Source organism: Glandiceps talaboti, chromosome 18 (assembly GCF_964340395.1).
Source record: "Glandiceps talaboti chromosome 18, keGlaTala1.1, whole genome shotgun sequence".
In the NCBI taxonomy this organism is placed as follows: Eukaryota; Metazoa; Hemichordata; class Enteropneusta; family Spengelidae; genus Glandiceps; species Glandiceps talaboti.
This window is the reverse complement of record NC_135566.1, coordinates 23,270,476-23,287,134: the sequence shown is the minus strand read 5'-3', so window position 1 is coordinate 23,287,134 and position 16,659 is coordinate 23,270,476. Positions and strand designations below refer to the sequence as shown.

Below are 16,659 nucleotides of genomic sequence, written 5' to 3'. Positions count from 1 at the left end.
GACATTTCGGACCAGCTGTTGGGTCAGGTTCATCAGTCTCAGTTCTGTCTGAGACAGTGTTCAAGCATATGTTTGGCTTAATTTTTAGTTTTGTTCATCAAAGATACTATTATTTTGACCATAATATGATCCGCAATTCATTTTTCACTCAGCCTTGTTTTTAGAGGCAGAGGACTTTAGTTTAGTTGTGACAAGTTTGTCTTTTAAGATTTTGGTTCCTTTTCTATGCTATGATTGGTTTGGTCGGGTAGAGTTGGTTCAAGGTTATATTATTTTCTAGCAGTTCCCAATGTTTTGTTAATGCATAAAAAACACATTGTGTGGTTCTGTTTACATTCAATTTTAAAAAAGGTGGGGGTAGGTACCTGTAGATTTTTTATTTTATTTTTTAAATTTAATTTTATTTCATACACTGTATATGTGAGTGTCTAGTTATGTTTTTCTGTTGTTTTCCATATACATGTATGGTCAGACTCTGTGTTATTGGCTTCTTCTCATCAGATGTACAGCCATTACAGATTGGAAGAACAGTTTTATATTGTCTTTTTCGTTGTCAGTTTTGTATGGTTTTGATTTGATTTGATTTGATCTCAATCGAGAAACTGCGATGTTATTGTGCCGGCATGCCATACTTGATTTTGACCCGTATCATGACTTCTGCTAGTGTAATTTCCATGACACAAAAATCAGTCTAAAATTTAGCTTGTATTAAGGGGGAGGTGTCAAATTCAAAAAAGTCGATAGATTTTTCTTATACTTTGCATACCTAAGCAGTGATATCTGAATATGTAAAAAATGCAAAGAAAATACTACGTCACTACTTTTGTTTTCAAGATAAATGAACGTTTCTTATATACACATATTGTTTTGGGTCAAAATAAGTAGATTTACAACAGTTAACTGCATCATAATTTTTGACAGTTAAAAATTATCCCTGGAGCACTTGATGAACTTACATATTTTAGTGCGATGTGTATTATGTCCAGACATAATTGTTTGTAATTTCTTTTCATTATTTCATAAAATACTATGTTATTTTATCCCCAGCTGCTTTACGATTTTTAGCACAACTGAACTGAGGTTCAGTAGTGCTATAGGGATCGCCCGGTGTCTGTCTGTCTGTCTGTCTGTCTGTCTGTCTGTGTGTGTGTGTGTGTGTGTGTGTGTGTGTGTGTGTGTGTGTGTGTGTGTGTGTGTGTGTGTGTGTGTGTGTGTGTGTGTGTGTTAAAAACTCAAAAACCACTGGACCGATTGCCATGATATTTGGTGGGTCCATTACCTTGGGTGTCTATTTGGGAAATTGTTCAAATCAAAATGATCGCATCACAGGTGTGTGATTTGGGTCAAAAATGTGATTTTTGGTCAAAAAACTTAAACTCAGAAACTACTGGGCAGATTGGTGCGAAATTTGGTGCGAACATTCTTAAGGGGGTGTAAAGTAAGATTTGTTCATGACATGAAGATTCCATCAGTGATATGCAAATTAGGGCTAAAAATGTGTCTTTTTGGTTGAAAATCTATAATTCCAAAACTACTGAGCAGATTGGGCTGAAATTTAATGGTAATGCATCTAGGGATGTATGGACGAAGGAAAATTAAGCATACAATGATTCCATGAGTGATATGCAAATGAGGTCTAAAAATGTTCATTTTTGGTCAAAAACTTATATCTCAAAAAGTACTTGGTCACCGAGTCTGAAACTTGGTGAGATGTTTCTGAAAGTGTTATTCTGCAGATTTTCTTCAAAACATTTTGACAAAATTGGCCCTAGCGACCATGACCACGACCTTAGCAACAGCCAAATGGCAGTATATTTTGGTCAAATAACAACATCATCTTGTAGGCAAATGAGTAAACATTCAAAAAATGTATGCAAATACCCTAGCAACCATGACCACGCCCATAGCAACAGCCAACCGGTCGTGTATTTCACAAAGATAACAACAGGGATTGATAGACAATTGAATATACATTCAAAAAATGTATGTAAATTTGCCTAGCAACAAGACCACGCCCATAGCAACAGCCAAATAATCACGTATATTGCAAAGATGACAACAGGAATAGAAAGACAAATGAATAAACATTCAAAAGATGTATGCAAATATGCCTAGCAACAAGACCACGCCCATAGCAACAGCCAAATTATCACATATATTGCGAAGATAAAAACAGATTAATAGACAACTGAATAAACATTCAAAAAATGTATGTAAATATGCCTAGCAACAAGACCACATCCATAGCAACAGCCAAATGATAGCATATATCGTAAAGATAGCAACATGGTTGGATAGGCAACTGGATAGTCATTCACCAAATGAACACTTATTGTTAGCATGGACTACCATATGGATAAACATTTTTAAAAACTATACAGTTGTGCTACAACGCCATTGGCGGTATTTTGAAAGAAAAATGTAAGAAAACTGCAAAAAAGGATAAAAGTCCGTGATAGATTATTTTTTTTATGCTGTATGTGTACAATGTATTATTTCAGCTATTTATCAATGACAAAATAATAGTGGGTCACCACATCCGTTTAAATTCTATAATTAAAATTGTAACCCCCCCACACCCCATCTAAATTTAGCCATTTTTGACAGAAATCTTTTATGAAATATTGTTGAATTTTGACAAAAAATAAAATGAGCTTGTTTAACTTTGCACATATGTATAATGTACCAATGCCTCTTCATAATTATACAACAAAAATCATTGTGTATATGCTAACTTTAAAATGCTAGTAAAAAATGTGACCCCCACCCCATCAAAATTTCAACATTTTGAACAAAAATCACTTGACATTGTATAATATTGGAACACACAGGCACCAAGGTATATTTCTGTCAGTTCATATGTATGATAAATCAACTGAACTATTCATGTGTAGAGTTAATGTATTTCTCCCAAAGCCAAAGTGGTCATAATATTCATAATTATGACACCCCCCCCCCCCCTCCAAATTTCAACATTTTTGGACAAAATTCACATGAAATTTCATAATGTTGGAACACATGGGCACCAAGGGATAGTTCTGTCAGTACATAATTATAGTTCAATGTAAGACAAAAAGCTAAAAATATTTAGTCCCCCCCCCCTAACTTAATTGGCCAAAATTTGACATGTCATCCAATTTCAAATCAGTATGTAATACTATGAATACAAAGCCAGTATGTAGTGATTTATACAGTTATTTTGTTGACACTTTATGTTAGTGCTGTGCTATAGTGAAAATTCTTCCATTTCTCAATTTGGGGGATATTTTTAAAAAAGAAATAATTGCATGTTTAGGGGAACAAACAGACCCATTAAAAAGTAAAATCGTTTCTGTAGGATGAGAACTAGACAACTAAAAAAAAACACCCCAAAAGTAAAAGAATTTAATTTTTTATCCTACATTGATTTGAAATATATATTGATCTCGCACCTTGTATCTCATTCTTGCATTGTTGAAACAGTTAAATGTTGATTTCATGTAAGGAAATTGCTAGTGTTGTATTGCGACGTGTGGTCACTATGAAATAGGAAATAACTCGTATCAGTACCTGTTGATCCACTGAACATAGCATGCAGTATACGTACCTAGCCACATGATAAAGTGCACACTGTCATCATTTCGAGCAGTGCATACACTGCACTGCTAGCTCCTGATGTATTTATTGATTTTGGGTACAATATTTAGAATCCCTCACTGAAATCTTATTATTAATGTTACCATGGATACTTCTTTCATGGGGAGACAATGTAGATAGTTTTTATACAACTTGTATAATTTGTTGCAATTTGAACTGTAGGCTTTATGATACATAAACACTCAATATAATAGAGTCAGTGTTAGTCTGGTCCCCTGGCTCCTTTCTGCCGCTGCACTCGCGAAAGGAGTGTAGCGCCAGCAGCGGCAGAAAGAACCAGACTAAGTCAGTGTGACTAGTGACTAATACTATAAATTATAATACTAGTATAGTTGGCGAGACAGCTGAAAATAATCTATTTTTTAGCTCCGCTGTCAGCGAAAGCTAAAGTGTAGGCTTTAGGTATAGGTGTGTATTAAGGTATAGAGTATATATACATGTAGGTGGAATCATTGGTGTCTGTCAAATTTTTATATTTTCATCTTCTTCTCCGAAAGTGACAGTCAGAATTTTTCGATATTTGGTGTGCATGTTCCCTGGGGGAGGCTATTCAGATTTGTTCATGCCAAGTTGATCTGTGCCATTTTCAATATTTTATGATTTTTTTTTCAAAAATGACTTTTTCATCATCTCCCCAATACTACTCGTCAGATTGCTTTGATATCTGGTGTGTTGATGCGCAGGGAGTAGCTTACTCAGATTTGTTAATTTCAAGTCAGCACATCTTCATTTTTATTTTTTATGATTTTTTTCTTGTAATTTAACAAAAAAATTAATATGTTAATGAGTATTGTGACCGACGCCATATTGGAAATCAGTCGACGAGACTTTAAGTAAACTGCCACTTTTCAAAAGACACTATTGACGTCAAACAAGCAATGTAATATGTGCTATACTCATAATTCTACGCATTGGCCGCCCAAATGACAAGTGTTTGTTCGAAACAGTGTTGTAAACTTCAAATCCAAATTCGGCACCCCTTCTACATAATCAGCCAGTCCGCAACATCCTCATTTGCATACAATCTATCCTCCATATAACGACTGTTACACTTTGAATGGCTGCTCACGGGCCTTATTTTTCGGTATTTTCAACTCGCCGTAACTTTCACTAGAGTCCCCCATTTTTGATACTGAAAATGCCTAAACCTCAACTGACATCTCTTCTTTCGTGCCAGCAAAATAAATTTTGGCATTACATTTAGGAATACCGATTTTCCGACAAATTCGGGACGCATACTTGAGGCCTTGAAATTTCAACCCGGTTTTCGCTTGAGTCATAGTTTCCTCAATATGGACCGGAAAGTTTACAAATTTCACAAAAAGGTGGATTTTTATGTGTTTTAAATAACCATGGCAAGTAAATTTAGTAGGATTGTTGTGTAACAGTCCGGACCGTTCAAGAATTTTCGGTAGAAAACGACTGATTTGACCTGGAAGTTGAAGCTGGCTTCGTCTGACCGGGCGATTTTCCACAACCAGCAGCAAGCAACGTGGGAGTTCTTGGTACTCACTAAAATCACACTTCAGACCCACTATAAAAGTTTGATGTTTTCAGATAACATGTAACTTGTGATTAATTCTATATTGTCGTGCAATTTGGAGTGACAGTGAACTCGAATGAAGACAACTTGCGTAAGCAAGGCATGCCTAGGCCATAAGGCGTGCGCATTACGTACAGTGAATCAACCAAACTTTGTTTATTGGCCGACAGTTTACATGTAAACACAGATAACTAGTGTTAGTTATCTGTGATGTAAATGACATGAACATGTCTTGCCAATTCCAAAATGCAAATATTTGGCAAGTAAAAATAATTAAAATAATTACAACTTTAATTTGGCTTCAGACTTTGCATTATGTTTTGCGTATATTTCCCCGTTTTACATGTAAATCCGAAAAGGTTCTCTCTAGTCATGTCAGTGGTCATACCGGGGCTGCTTTGAGTACGAGCGAGGTGAAACATGTTGAGGTATTTTGTTGTCTGCTGACAGGCCACAAGCGTTGCCGGCGGCAATCTAATGGTTGGAGGAAATAGACAACAATAGTGCGGTTTGTTATCTGCGCTTGTGCACTTCGTACGACGCCATTGTGTTGCTTTGTTTTGAAAACGTGATCGCCAAGTAGTTTTAGTCGTCCAAACTGAGTTTTGCCGACCGAAGGTAGCCCTCCCTAATCGACGTGTACGAGAAAGGTAATGAAACCAAAATGCTGTATTTGCCTCACCAAATCATCATCGCGATTCGACAAGGCTGATTCTTACGCCCAAAATTTCGGTAAATGTTTTGGGGATCAAGCAGAAGATATCATGACAACACGCAACACAATGGCATCGTACGAAGAGTACAAACACGGATAATGAACTGCACTATTGTTGTTTATTTCCTCCAACTATTAGATTGTCACCAGCAACGTTCGTGATGTTAAATGATATGTCAGTTACTCACTATGGGGTCATTGTTGGATGTTATTAAAGAAACATGTATAGGAATGAAACAATAAAAAATGTTGAATTGATCCAAGGTCTTGGTTATTGCTATCATGATCAATGTGATGTCATGTTATAGTGTGGTGTGGTTTAATGTTAAATGTTATTGTTGTGTTTTGTCATTGTTGTTTTTTATTTTTTTGTTCAATCTATTTTTGTTTAGAAAAAAATTGACAATGAATGTTGTTTTGAAACTTTTCGACTCGTTGAACTTTGACATCCCCACTTATGACCAGACAAACAAACAAACAAACAAACAAACAAAAGGAAAATTAAATAATTATAACAAAAAAATACTGTCATGCTGTTTCAGAGCCTAGAATTTAGAAATCACTAACTGTGACCAAAGGTACATTAAAATATAACACACTTAAACCATAGACAATCTCTCTCTACTGTAACACACACAGCATGTATAGCCGGCCAAACAATAGGCATTCACGACACACCCACAACTTCAGTACCTTTTTTGCATTAGAAAGCTAACAAAACTTTCACTGTCAAGGTTTTCAGTTATAGCTGTCACATATAACCTACACAAATATGCAAGAAAACCTGTTTGTATATTGAACGATTGTTTAATCCTCGAAAAAAAATTCTTCTGACCGTGAAACAGAAGGCATGAATATTATTTAGCATCCTCGCCGTGTGCTGAATGGCACGGGACGATCCTACAGCTAGTTCGATGCACAGTGCATAGTGAACCAGCATGTCGAGGTGTATTCTGGTGAAAAAAACACTGAAAATAAGATAACACCACCAAAACAAGCTTTTAAAATCAAGAAACGTTGTAAACCAGATTTAAACTGAATGCCTCCCGTAAGGGAATCACTAATTATGCAAATAAGTCATTAAACTATAAAACTATGGTAACAGGCTTTGTTTTTTGGACAAGCATGCTTTCTTAGGTTAATGTATGTAAGAGTGTATGATACTGCAGTCTTAAGATATTGCGTAATTAGTTGATTTCATTAATATGCAAATTTCTCTAATTAAACATTAACAGATCTGACTCAAAACCTAATCTGGTCTAGCTATTACCCTAAAGATTATATATCCCAAATTTCATTACAATTGAGTCAGCCGATTTTTAGAAAATGATGACACAGACACAGACAGACAGACAGACAGACAGACAGACAGACACACACACAGACACACAGACACACCTTCCCCGTTTAATACCTCCCGTACCCTTACGGGAGGTAATTAATGAATTTATAGTTTGTTTTCAGTAGATGTATTCAACTACAAGTGACCTATCGGTCAGAATAGCTCCGCTGTTCTTTTTAGTTTTTATTTTGGTAGCGATGTAATCACAGGGTGCTGAGGCTCATTTAGTTCTGTTTACAAATATAAACAAAACAAAATAAACATACAAGTAAACAAACAAACAAACAAACAAAAACAAATAAACAAGTAAACAAACAAACAAACAAAATAAACTGACAAATGAGTAGATACATACATGAGTAAACGACAACAAACAACCAAACACGTTCACCGCCATTGGACGCTTGACAATCTAATCGAACGCCTGTGACCTTTGTGAACCCTATTTTCATGCAATGCTTAATGGGAAATAACGTAAACACGCCATCAACGGCAACTATATTTGAACTTAGAAATGCATAAGGAACTAATAAACCAGTCCGTATATATAGCTGTAAAATCCGACGTTTCGAATAAATATTCTTTTTCAAAGGAAAAATTGGCGAGACAGAGAAATGCCAGGTGAAAACCCGAACATTTCTTCATATTTGAACTTAGCTTGATAGCTTACTCTGGCTTACCCCTCGTCTCTGGTGCCATCGCTCTTGATGCAAGGCCAAAGTTCACAGAGTTTTGCACGATAAACTTTTCATCTACAAAACGACCGTGAAAGTATAATTTCCGCATTTTACCACTTGCTCATTAAATATTCAAATTTTAACGGACTCAAAAACGGCCGCAGTGATATTTTACATGGAAAAAGTGCTAAATCCTTCAATATACATACAAATTTCGTCATATTCCCACTTTTGATGTTGATTTGTTGGTACATGAAAATCGTAAGTCACTTCCGTGTTAGCGAACACTCGATCCAATCGAGCTGAAATAAATACATACTCACATTGTTTGTTTATGGTAACTATGGGTCCTTGACTCTAAGGAGACATTCAAATCACCAGTTTTTACCTCCCGTAAGGATACGGGAGGTATTAAAAGGGGAATGTTTGTCTGTGTGTCTGTCTGTCTGTCTGTCTGTCTGTCTGTGTAATCATTTTCTAAAAATCGGCTGGCTCAATTGTAATGAAATTTGGGATATATAATCTTTTGGGTAATAGCTAGACCTGATTAGATTTTGAGCCAGATCTGTTAATGTTTAATTAGAGAAATTTGCATATTAACGAAATCAACTAATTACCCAATATCTTAAGACTGCATACTTCAATTTCAATATAATTTAGTATATTCGTTAAACATAATAACATACATTTGTCCTATAAAGTTAGTTGATGTACCTTACAGCGTTAATGAATAATTTGCATAATTAATTATTTCTGGTAATTAGGCTATATCTTAAGAATACATACTTCAAATTCAACATAATTTAGTACATACGTTAACCATAAGAAAACACATATGTCATATCAAGTTTGTTGATGCACCGTACATTGTTAATGAATAATTTGCATAATTAATGATTTTCGGTAATTTGGCTATATCATAAGAATACATACTTCAATTCCAATATAAAATCAGTACACATGTTAACCATAACAATCGCATATGTCCTGTAAAGCTTGTTGGTGTACCTTTCAGTGTTAATGAATAATTTGCATAATTAATGATTCTTGGTAATTAGGCTATATCTTACGACTGCATACTTCAATTTCAATACAATTCAGTACATACATTAACCATAACAAATTGTGTATGTCCTATAAAGTTAGTTGATGTACCTTACAGTGTTAATGAATAATTTGCATAATTAATGATTTTCGGTAATTAGGCTATATCTTAAGACTGCATACTTCAATTTCAATACAATTTAGTACATATGTTAACCATAACAAAGCGAATATGTCCTATAAAATCTTTTATATAGCTTAGTTTTAATGAAAAATTTGCATAATTAATGATTTTAGGTAACTAGGTTGTATCTTAAAAATGCAAGCTTCAAATTTCGTATAATATGATATGTACATCATAATAATACGCACCTGTCCTATGAAGTTTGTTGCTACAACTTTTTCCTTTAATGAGTATTTTGAATAATGAACGATATTCAGTAATTAAGCAGTATCATACACTCTTACATACATTAACCTAAGAAAGCATGCTTGTCCAAAAAACAAAGCCTGTTACCATAGTTTTTTAGTTTAATGAGTTATTTACATAATTAGTGATTCCCTTACGGGAGGCATTCAGTTTAAATCTGGTTTTAAATTGGCAGGACATTACTTTACTGATACAGGGATGTGTAATGGCCGGGGGTTCCATTGAGAATGAATACATGTGTCGGAAACTCATAGACCCCTATGAGTCCGTCCTGCTTGCAGATGGTGCACCATTTCGCTCGTATATGGCAACAATGTGTATCATGTAAACCAGTGAACGGCAAAAGGGGTTCATATCCCAAGCTGAAAGATGGCGATATTGAACTAATAGAACCTTTGAAAATGTCTTCCATGACATACCGAGCACCAGGGATTGCGCTAGACTTTGAAACCAGTGAGTCCCAGGGACCCATCACTGCTGAAAATATGGGGTCCTATTTTACTATCATTTATTATCACTCATATCCACACAAATGTCTTCATAAACATTCACTCATGATAAATCCACACATACACATCGTCATGTACATTATGATATTAAATACCTTGTATTTTGAATGCATGTGTTGTTATATGTATTCATCAGTACAATGATGCACACTAAGATTACATACTCTCCAATACACTTTCCAATACATGTACTGTGTTACATATTTAGTTCATTCTCGCAAACCAGAGCTGTCATTTCTTTCGCGAACTGGTAGGACACACAATGGATGGTGCCGTAAAAGAGGCTGTGGGTTGCGACAATGGTTTAGTTATCAACTTGAAGTTGAGGTAAGAAGTACTTCACACATGGAAGTTCCGATCGATGTTTCACTATGTGATCATACAGGTGGCCATATTTGTTTACATTCTCACTACTGTAAAAAAACTCATGTCAGCATCATCGGGAACTTTACATCTGTCTTACAAAACATAAACATTCACAAAAATGCAGTACTAAAGTTGATTTGTGTTGATCATGCATATGTATCTGTATAAATACTGGAAACTAGCTCACTACTGAGCAAAATTTTTCCAGGGTAGGTGAGTGCGCTCAGTCATTAGTCCCTGTTGGCTGCTAGTGCAGTCTTAAATTGTTCTGTTGTGTTGCTAGTGACAATGTTTTTCGGTAACCGATTCCAGTCTACAATAGTTAATGGTATGAATGAATGTTTGCATGTTTCAGTTTTACACATAGGTATTTTAATTGCCTTTGAATGTGATCACCTAGATGGTCTAATGTTAAATGAAAATGGCGTGTCGGCAGGAATGGCTACAAGGCTTTGTACAATCTTGTAGAGGAGCACTAATCGCTGATCTCTCCTGCGTTCTACCAAGGGTTGCCAGTGAAGATCATGTATCATTTTTGTAACACTGCTGTGTCTGCTGTAGTCATTATAAACAAACCTGGCTGCGCGACGTTATATCCCTTCAAGTCGATCAATATCCTTCTTAAGGTAGGGGTCCCAAACCACTGAAGAGTAGTCTAGGATAGAGCGGACTAGTGATATATAGGCTGTTATTTTGAGATTTTTTGAACAATGTTTCAAGTTGCGACGGATAAGTCCTAAAACCGCATTTGAACGATTTGAAATGTTATTTTTGTGTGTGGACCACTGTAAGTTTTTACTAATGGTGATTCCGAGGTATAGATTGTCCCTCACTTGTTCTAAGATATGGTTGTCCAACATGTAATTATATTGAAGGGGTGACCTGCTCCTTCTGATGGACATGAGGTAGCACTTTGTAGCATTAAAGCACATACCCAATTATTCGCCCACTTCTTCAATGACTTAAGATCCTGTTGTAAACTGACTTGGTCATCTATGTCATTTATTTGTCTGTAGAGCAGACAGTCGTCTGCGAAGAGACGTACTTGGGAGGACACACATTGTGGTAGGTCGTTGATGTGACAAAGAAACAACAAGGGGCCTAGTAGCTGCAATAATTGTAGCGTTTGATGTGATTTTGAGGGCTTTTTCGTCTGTTTTTATGCCTTTTTCGTTCCGATGTTTAACCCAAATCAAACGCTACAATTCCTCTAACGCAAATGCAAATAGACGGAACCGATTCAGATCTGAATTGCAAAGTTGGGCAGACTTTACTGTTAAATTACGCCTTACCTGGCAAAATATCGGACATTTCCTAACGCCAACATTAATTACGGAGCCTTCAAGACCAAAGAAGTGTTCATAGGTATCCCAATTCCGTCAAAATCGGCAAATGTAGCAAGGCATGCAGCAGTTTGAAACGGGTAGTACGCTGACCCCTTGCTCACATTTTCAATGTGGTCTCGTCTATTTGCATTTGCATTAGAGGAATTGTAGCGTTTGATTCGGGGTAAACGTCAGAACGAAAAAAGGCACAAAAACAGACGAAAAAGCCCTCAAAATCACATCAAACGCTACAATTATTGCAGCTAGGGGCCTAGTACTGTGCCCTGGGGTACCCCAGAGTCGACCGTACACGATGACGCGTACTCTCTGTCTACAACTACTCTCTGCTCTCCTTGTGTTAATAATGATCTTATCCATGAGTGTGTGTTTCCGGAGATCCCGTAGTTCTGCAGTTTGTAGAGTAACTTTCTATGTGGAACCGTATCAAAAGCTTTGCTGAAGTCCAATATGGCCATGTCTGTTTGAATTTTTTGATCATATGTTTGGAAAATATCATGCATAGTAATTATTAGCTGACTTTCACATGAATGGCCACTTCTAAAACCATGTTGTTGTGATGTTAATATGTTATGTTGTTCCAGATGTTCCAGTATATGACTGCAGATGATATGTTCTAGAGTCTTACAACATACAATGGTAAGAGATATGGGTCAGTAATTGCTGGCCAGGTGTTTATTTCCCTTTACTGGACTTATGTTGGCGTTTCTCCAGTCTGCAGGTAAAGTACCAGTGTTCAGGCTTTGTTGAAATGTATTAGTAATGACTGGAGCAGGTTCTGTAGGACAGGTCTTCAGGATATAATGGGAAATATTGTCTGGCCCGCTTGATTTGTGGGTACACAGTTTTCCAAGTAGTTTCTCCACTCCGTCCTGTTTAATTTTGATGTCGAGCATTTTTGGATATTGTTTCTCTGGGAGAGGAGGGAATATATCTTTTGTAAAAACTGACTTAAATTGGTTATTTAAAAGCTCTGCCTTCATTTTTCTGTCCTGGTGTAGTACACCGTCACTTTTTATCCCTGCTACACTGATGTTATCATGTCTTTTTGCTTTTATGTATTTCCAAAATGATTTATTGTTCCCTTCTCCAGTTGTTTTCCCATGGTATTGTTGACATACTCCCAATGAGCTTGTCTTACATTCCTCTGTGGTTCTCTTGTGTTCTTTGTAAATGTTCCATGCTTCAGATGTTTTCTCTCTCTTAGCTTTTTGAAATAGTTTATGTTTTTTTCTCAATTCCTTTCTTAGATGATTGTTAATCCAAGGAAGGTTGAGTCTTTTAAGTGTCAGTTTTGAAGGAATGTCGTTATCCATTATTTTTATGAGACCTTCTTTCAAGTTGGTCCACTTTGATTCCACATCATCCTGTTTTTGTTTGATAATACTCTCTCCTAGGCTGTTAACTGCTTTCTTTATGTTTACCCAATTTGCTTTGTTGTACTTGTATATACCTTTCTCCTCTTGGGTTTGTTATACTTAGGTTTAAGGTCAGAGTCTACCACAACCATATGATGATCGGATATCCCTGGAATGGTATCGCATGATTTCACTAAACTAGGATGATTTGTTAGGTATACATCTAGTATGTTATTCAATCTAGTTGGTTTCATTTGTATTTGTTGGAGTCCGTGGTCATTCATGATGTTTAAAAATTCTTGATGCTGACTTGCCTGAGGGGCTCCTGGTGTTATGGAACAATGTTCCCAATCTATGTGTGGGAGGTTGAAGTCCCCAGCTACGATGATATGTTTGTCCTTGTTACCTGACACATGCATGTAAAAGAAAAATTACCGATCATCGGTGATATCATTCACAGGCCGGCCAGCCATACACTGTATTTGAAATTGCCTTGCGAGTTCATATCATACATTGGTTTGGAACTTAAAATGTTAAGCCTAATTTACATTTCCATGGAAACAATTCTCCTATTTTATGTTAAATAATTTGTGTTACAACGGGTAGCACTGAATCATATATGTTAAACATACATGCCAAAAACAAGGAAATCTTTTTAGTTATTTTTACCTCCCGTAAGGGTACGGGAGGTATTAAAAGGGGAAGGTCTGTCTGTGTGTCTGTTGTCTGTCTGTCTGTCTGTCTGTCTGTGTGTCTGTGTCATCATTTTCTAAAAATCGGCTGGCTCAATTGTAATGAAATTTGGGATATATAATCTTTAGGGTAATAGCTAGACCTGATTAGGTTTTGAGCCAGATCTGTTAATGTTTAATTAGAGAAATTTGCATATTAATGAAATCAACTAATTACGCAATATCTTAAGACTGCGTACTTCAATTTCAATATAATTTAGTATATTCATTCAACATAACAACATACATTTGTCCTATAAAATTCGTTGATGTATCTTACAGCGTTAATGAAAAATTTGCATAATTAATTATTTTTGGTAATTAGGCTATATCATACTTCAAATTCAACATAATTTAGTACATACATTAACCACAAGAAAACACATATGTCCTATCAAGTTTGTTGATGCACCATACAGTGTTTATGAATAATTTGCATAATTAATGATTTTTAGTAATTAGGCTATATCTTAAGAATACATACTTCAATTCCAATATAATTCAGTACACACGTTAACCATAACAATCACATGTGTCCTGTAAAGCTTGTTGGTGTACCTTTCAGTGTTAATGAATAATTTGCATAATTAATGATTCTTGATAATTAGGCTATATCTTACGACTGCATACTTCAATTTCAATACAATTCAGTACATACATTAACCATAACAAATTGTGTATGTCCTATATAGTTAGTTGATGTACCTTACAGTGTTAATGAATAATTTGGATAATTAATGATTTTCGGTAATTAGGCTATATCTTAAGACTGCATACTTTAATTTCAATACAATTTAGTACATACGTTAACTATAACAAAGCGGATATGTCCTATAAAATCTTTTATATAGCTTAGTTTTAATGAAAAATTTGCATAATTAATGATTTTAGGTAACTAGGTTGTATCTTAAAAATGCAAGCTTCAAATTTCGTATAATATGATACGTACATCATAATAATACGCACCTGTTCTATGAAGTTTGTTGCTACAACTTTTTCTCTTTTAATGAGTATTTTGAAGAATGAATGATATTCAGTAATTAAGCAGTATCATACACTCTTACATACATTAACCTAAGAAAGCATGCTTGTCCAAAAAACAAAGCCTGTTACCATAGCTTTTTAGTTTAATGAGTTATTTACATAATTAGTGATTCCCTTACGGGAGGCATTCAGTTTAAATCTGGTTGTTTTTTCATGTTTTATGTCAAATTTTGGAAAATAATTAGCTTATAATAGTGATTTTGGTTACCATGGAAACATATGTTCATAAAATGACATTTTAAATTTTAGCACAACTGAACTGAGGTTCAGTAGTGCTATAGGGATCGCCTGGCGTCTGTCTCTGTGTGTGTGTGTGTGTGTGTGTGTGTAAACAACTTAAAGTCAAAAACCGATTGCCATGATATTTGGTGGGTCTATTACATTGGGTGTCTAGTTGGAAAATTGTTCAAATCAAAATGATCTTACCACCGGTTTGTGATTTGGGTAAAAAAATGTGATTTTTGGTCAAAAAACTAAACTCAAAAACGACTGGGCAGATTGGACTGAAATTTGGGTGAAACATTCTTCAGGGTGTTTTTACTTAAGAATTGTTCATGATATGATGGTCCCATGAGTGATATGCAAATTAGGGCTAAAATGTGTCTTTTTGGTCAAAAATCTCTAATTCCAAAACAATTGAGCAGATTGGGCTGAAATTTAATGGGAAAGCATCTAGGGATGTATGGACAAAGAAAAATTAAGCATACAATGATTTCTTGAGTGATATGCAAATTGGATGTAAAAAAATGTTCATTTTTGGTAAAAAACTTATATCTCAAAAAGTACTTGGTCAATGAGTCTGAAACTTGGTTAGATGTTTCTGAAAGTGTTATTCTGCAGATTTTCATCAAAACATTTTGACAAAATTGGCCCTAGCAACCATGACCACGCCTTAGCAACAACCAAATGGCAGTATATTTTGGTTAAATAACATCTTCTGGTAAGCAAGTGAGTAAACATTCAAAAAATATATTCAAATATCCCTAGCAACCATGATCACGCCCATAGCAACAGCCAAATGGTCGTGTAGTTCACAAAGATAAAAGGGATTAATAGACAATTAAAAAAACATTCAAAAAATGTATGCAAATCTGCCAAACAACAAGACCACGCCCATACATATAGCAACATCCAAATGATCACATATATTATGAAGGTAACAACAGGAATTGAAAGACAAATGAATAAACATTCAAAAAATGTATGCAAATGTGCCTAGCGATAAGACCATGCCCATAGCAACAGCCAAATAATCCTGTATATTGCGAAGATAATGGGGATTAATAGACAAATGAATAAACATTCATAAAATGTATGTTAATTTGCCTAGCAACAAGATCGCGCCCATAGCAAGTCAAATGATCACATATATTGCAAAGATAATATCAGGAATTCATACTCAGGTGAACAAAAACATTCAAAAATGTATGCAAATATATCTAGCAACATGACCACGCCCATAGCAACAGAGAAATGGTCGCTTATATTGCAAAGGTAGCAACATGGTTGGATAGGCAACTGGATTCAGCAAATGAACACCTATTGTTAGCATGGACTAGCATATGGATAAACATTTTTAAAAAACTGTACAGTTGTGCTTCAATGCCATTGGCGGTATTTTTTGAACTCAGCATAACAAACACTACCCCAGGTAGGGTGGCTAATTTTGAAATAAACAATGATAATGAATTTAAAAAAAATAGGACGAGGTTTATACATCCCTGGTCGAACCTTGTGTCATATGAATTCAGGGCCACATTAACGTGTAACATGTAAACACACTCTGTCTTTTGTTGTCGACCTACACCACACTACTTTCTAAAATGTCACTGAAATGAAGAAAATGGTACATTCTAATTCCCCGAAAATGACAGGGCTTCAAGATAAGACAACACATGAGGCATTGTATTAACATGTGGGT

General features: G+C 35.5%; 1 protein-coding gene across 2 annotated transcripts in view; it reads left to right on the top strand.

Annotated features, from left to right (window-relative positions):
* The window catches only part of LOC144449144 (protein tirA-like), a 125,134-nt gene that overhangs the window by 4,924 nt on the left and 103,551 nt on the right, over nucleotides 1-16,659 (top strand). The gene's annotated exons all lie outside the window — the stretch shown is intronic.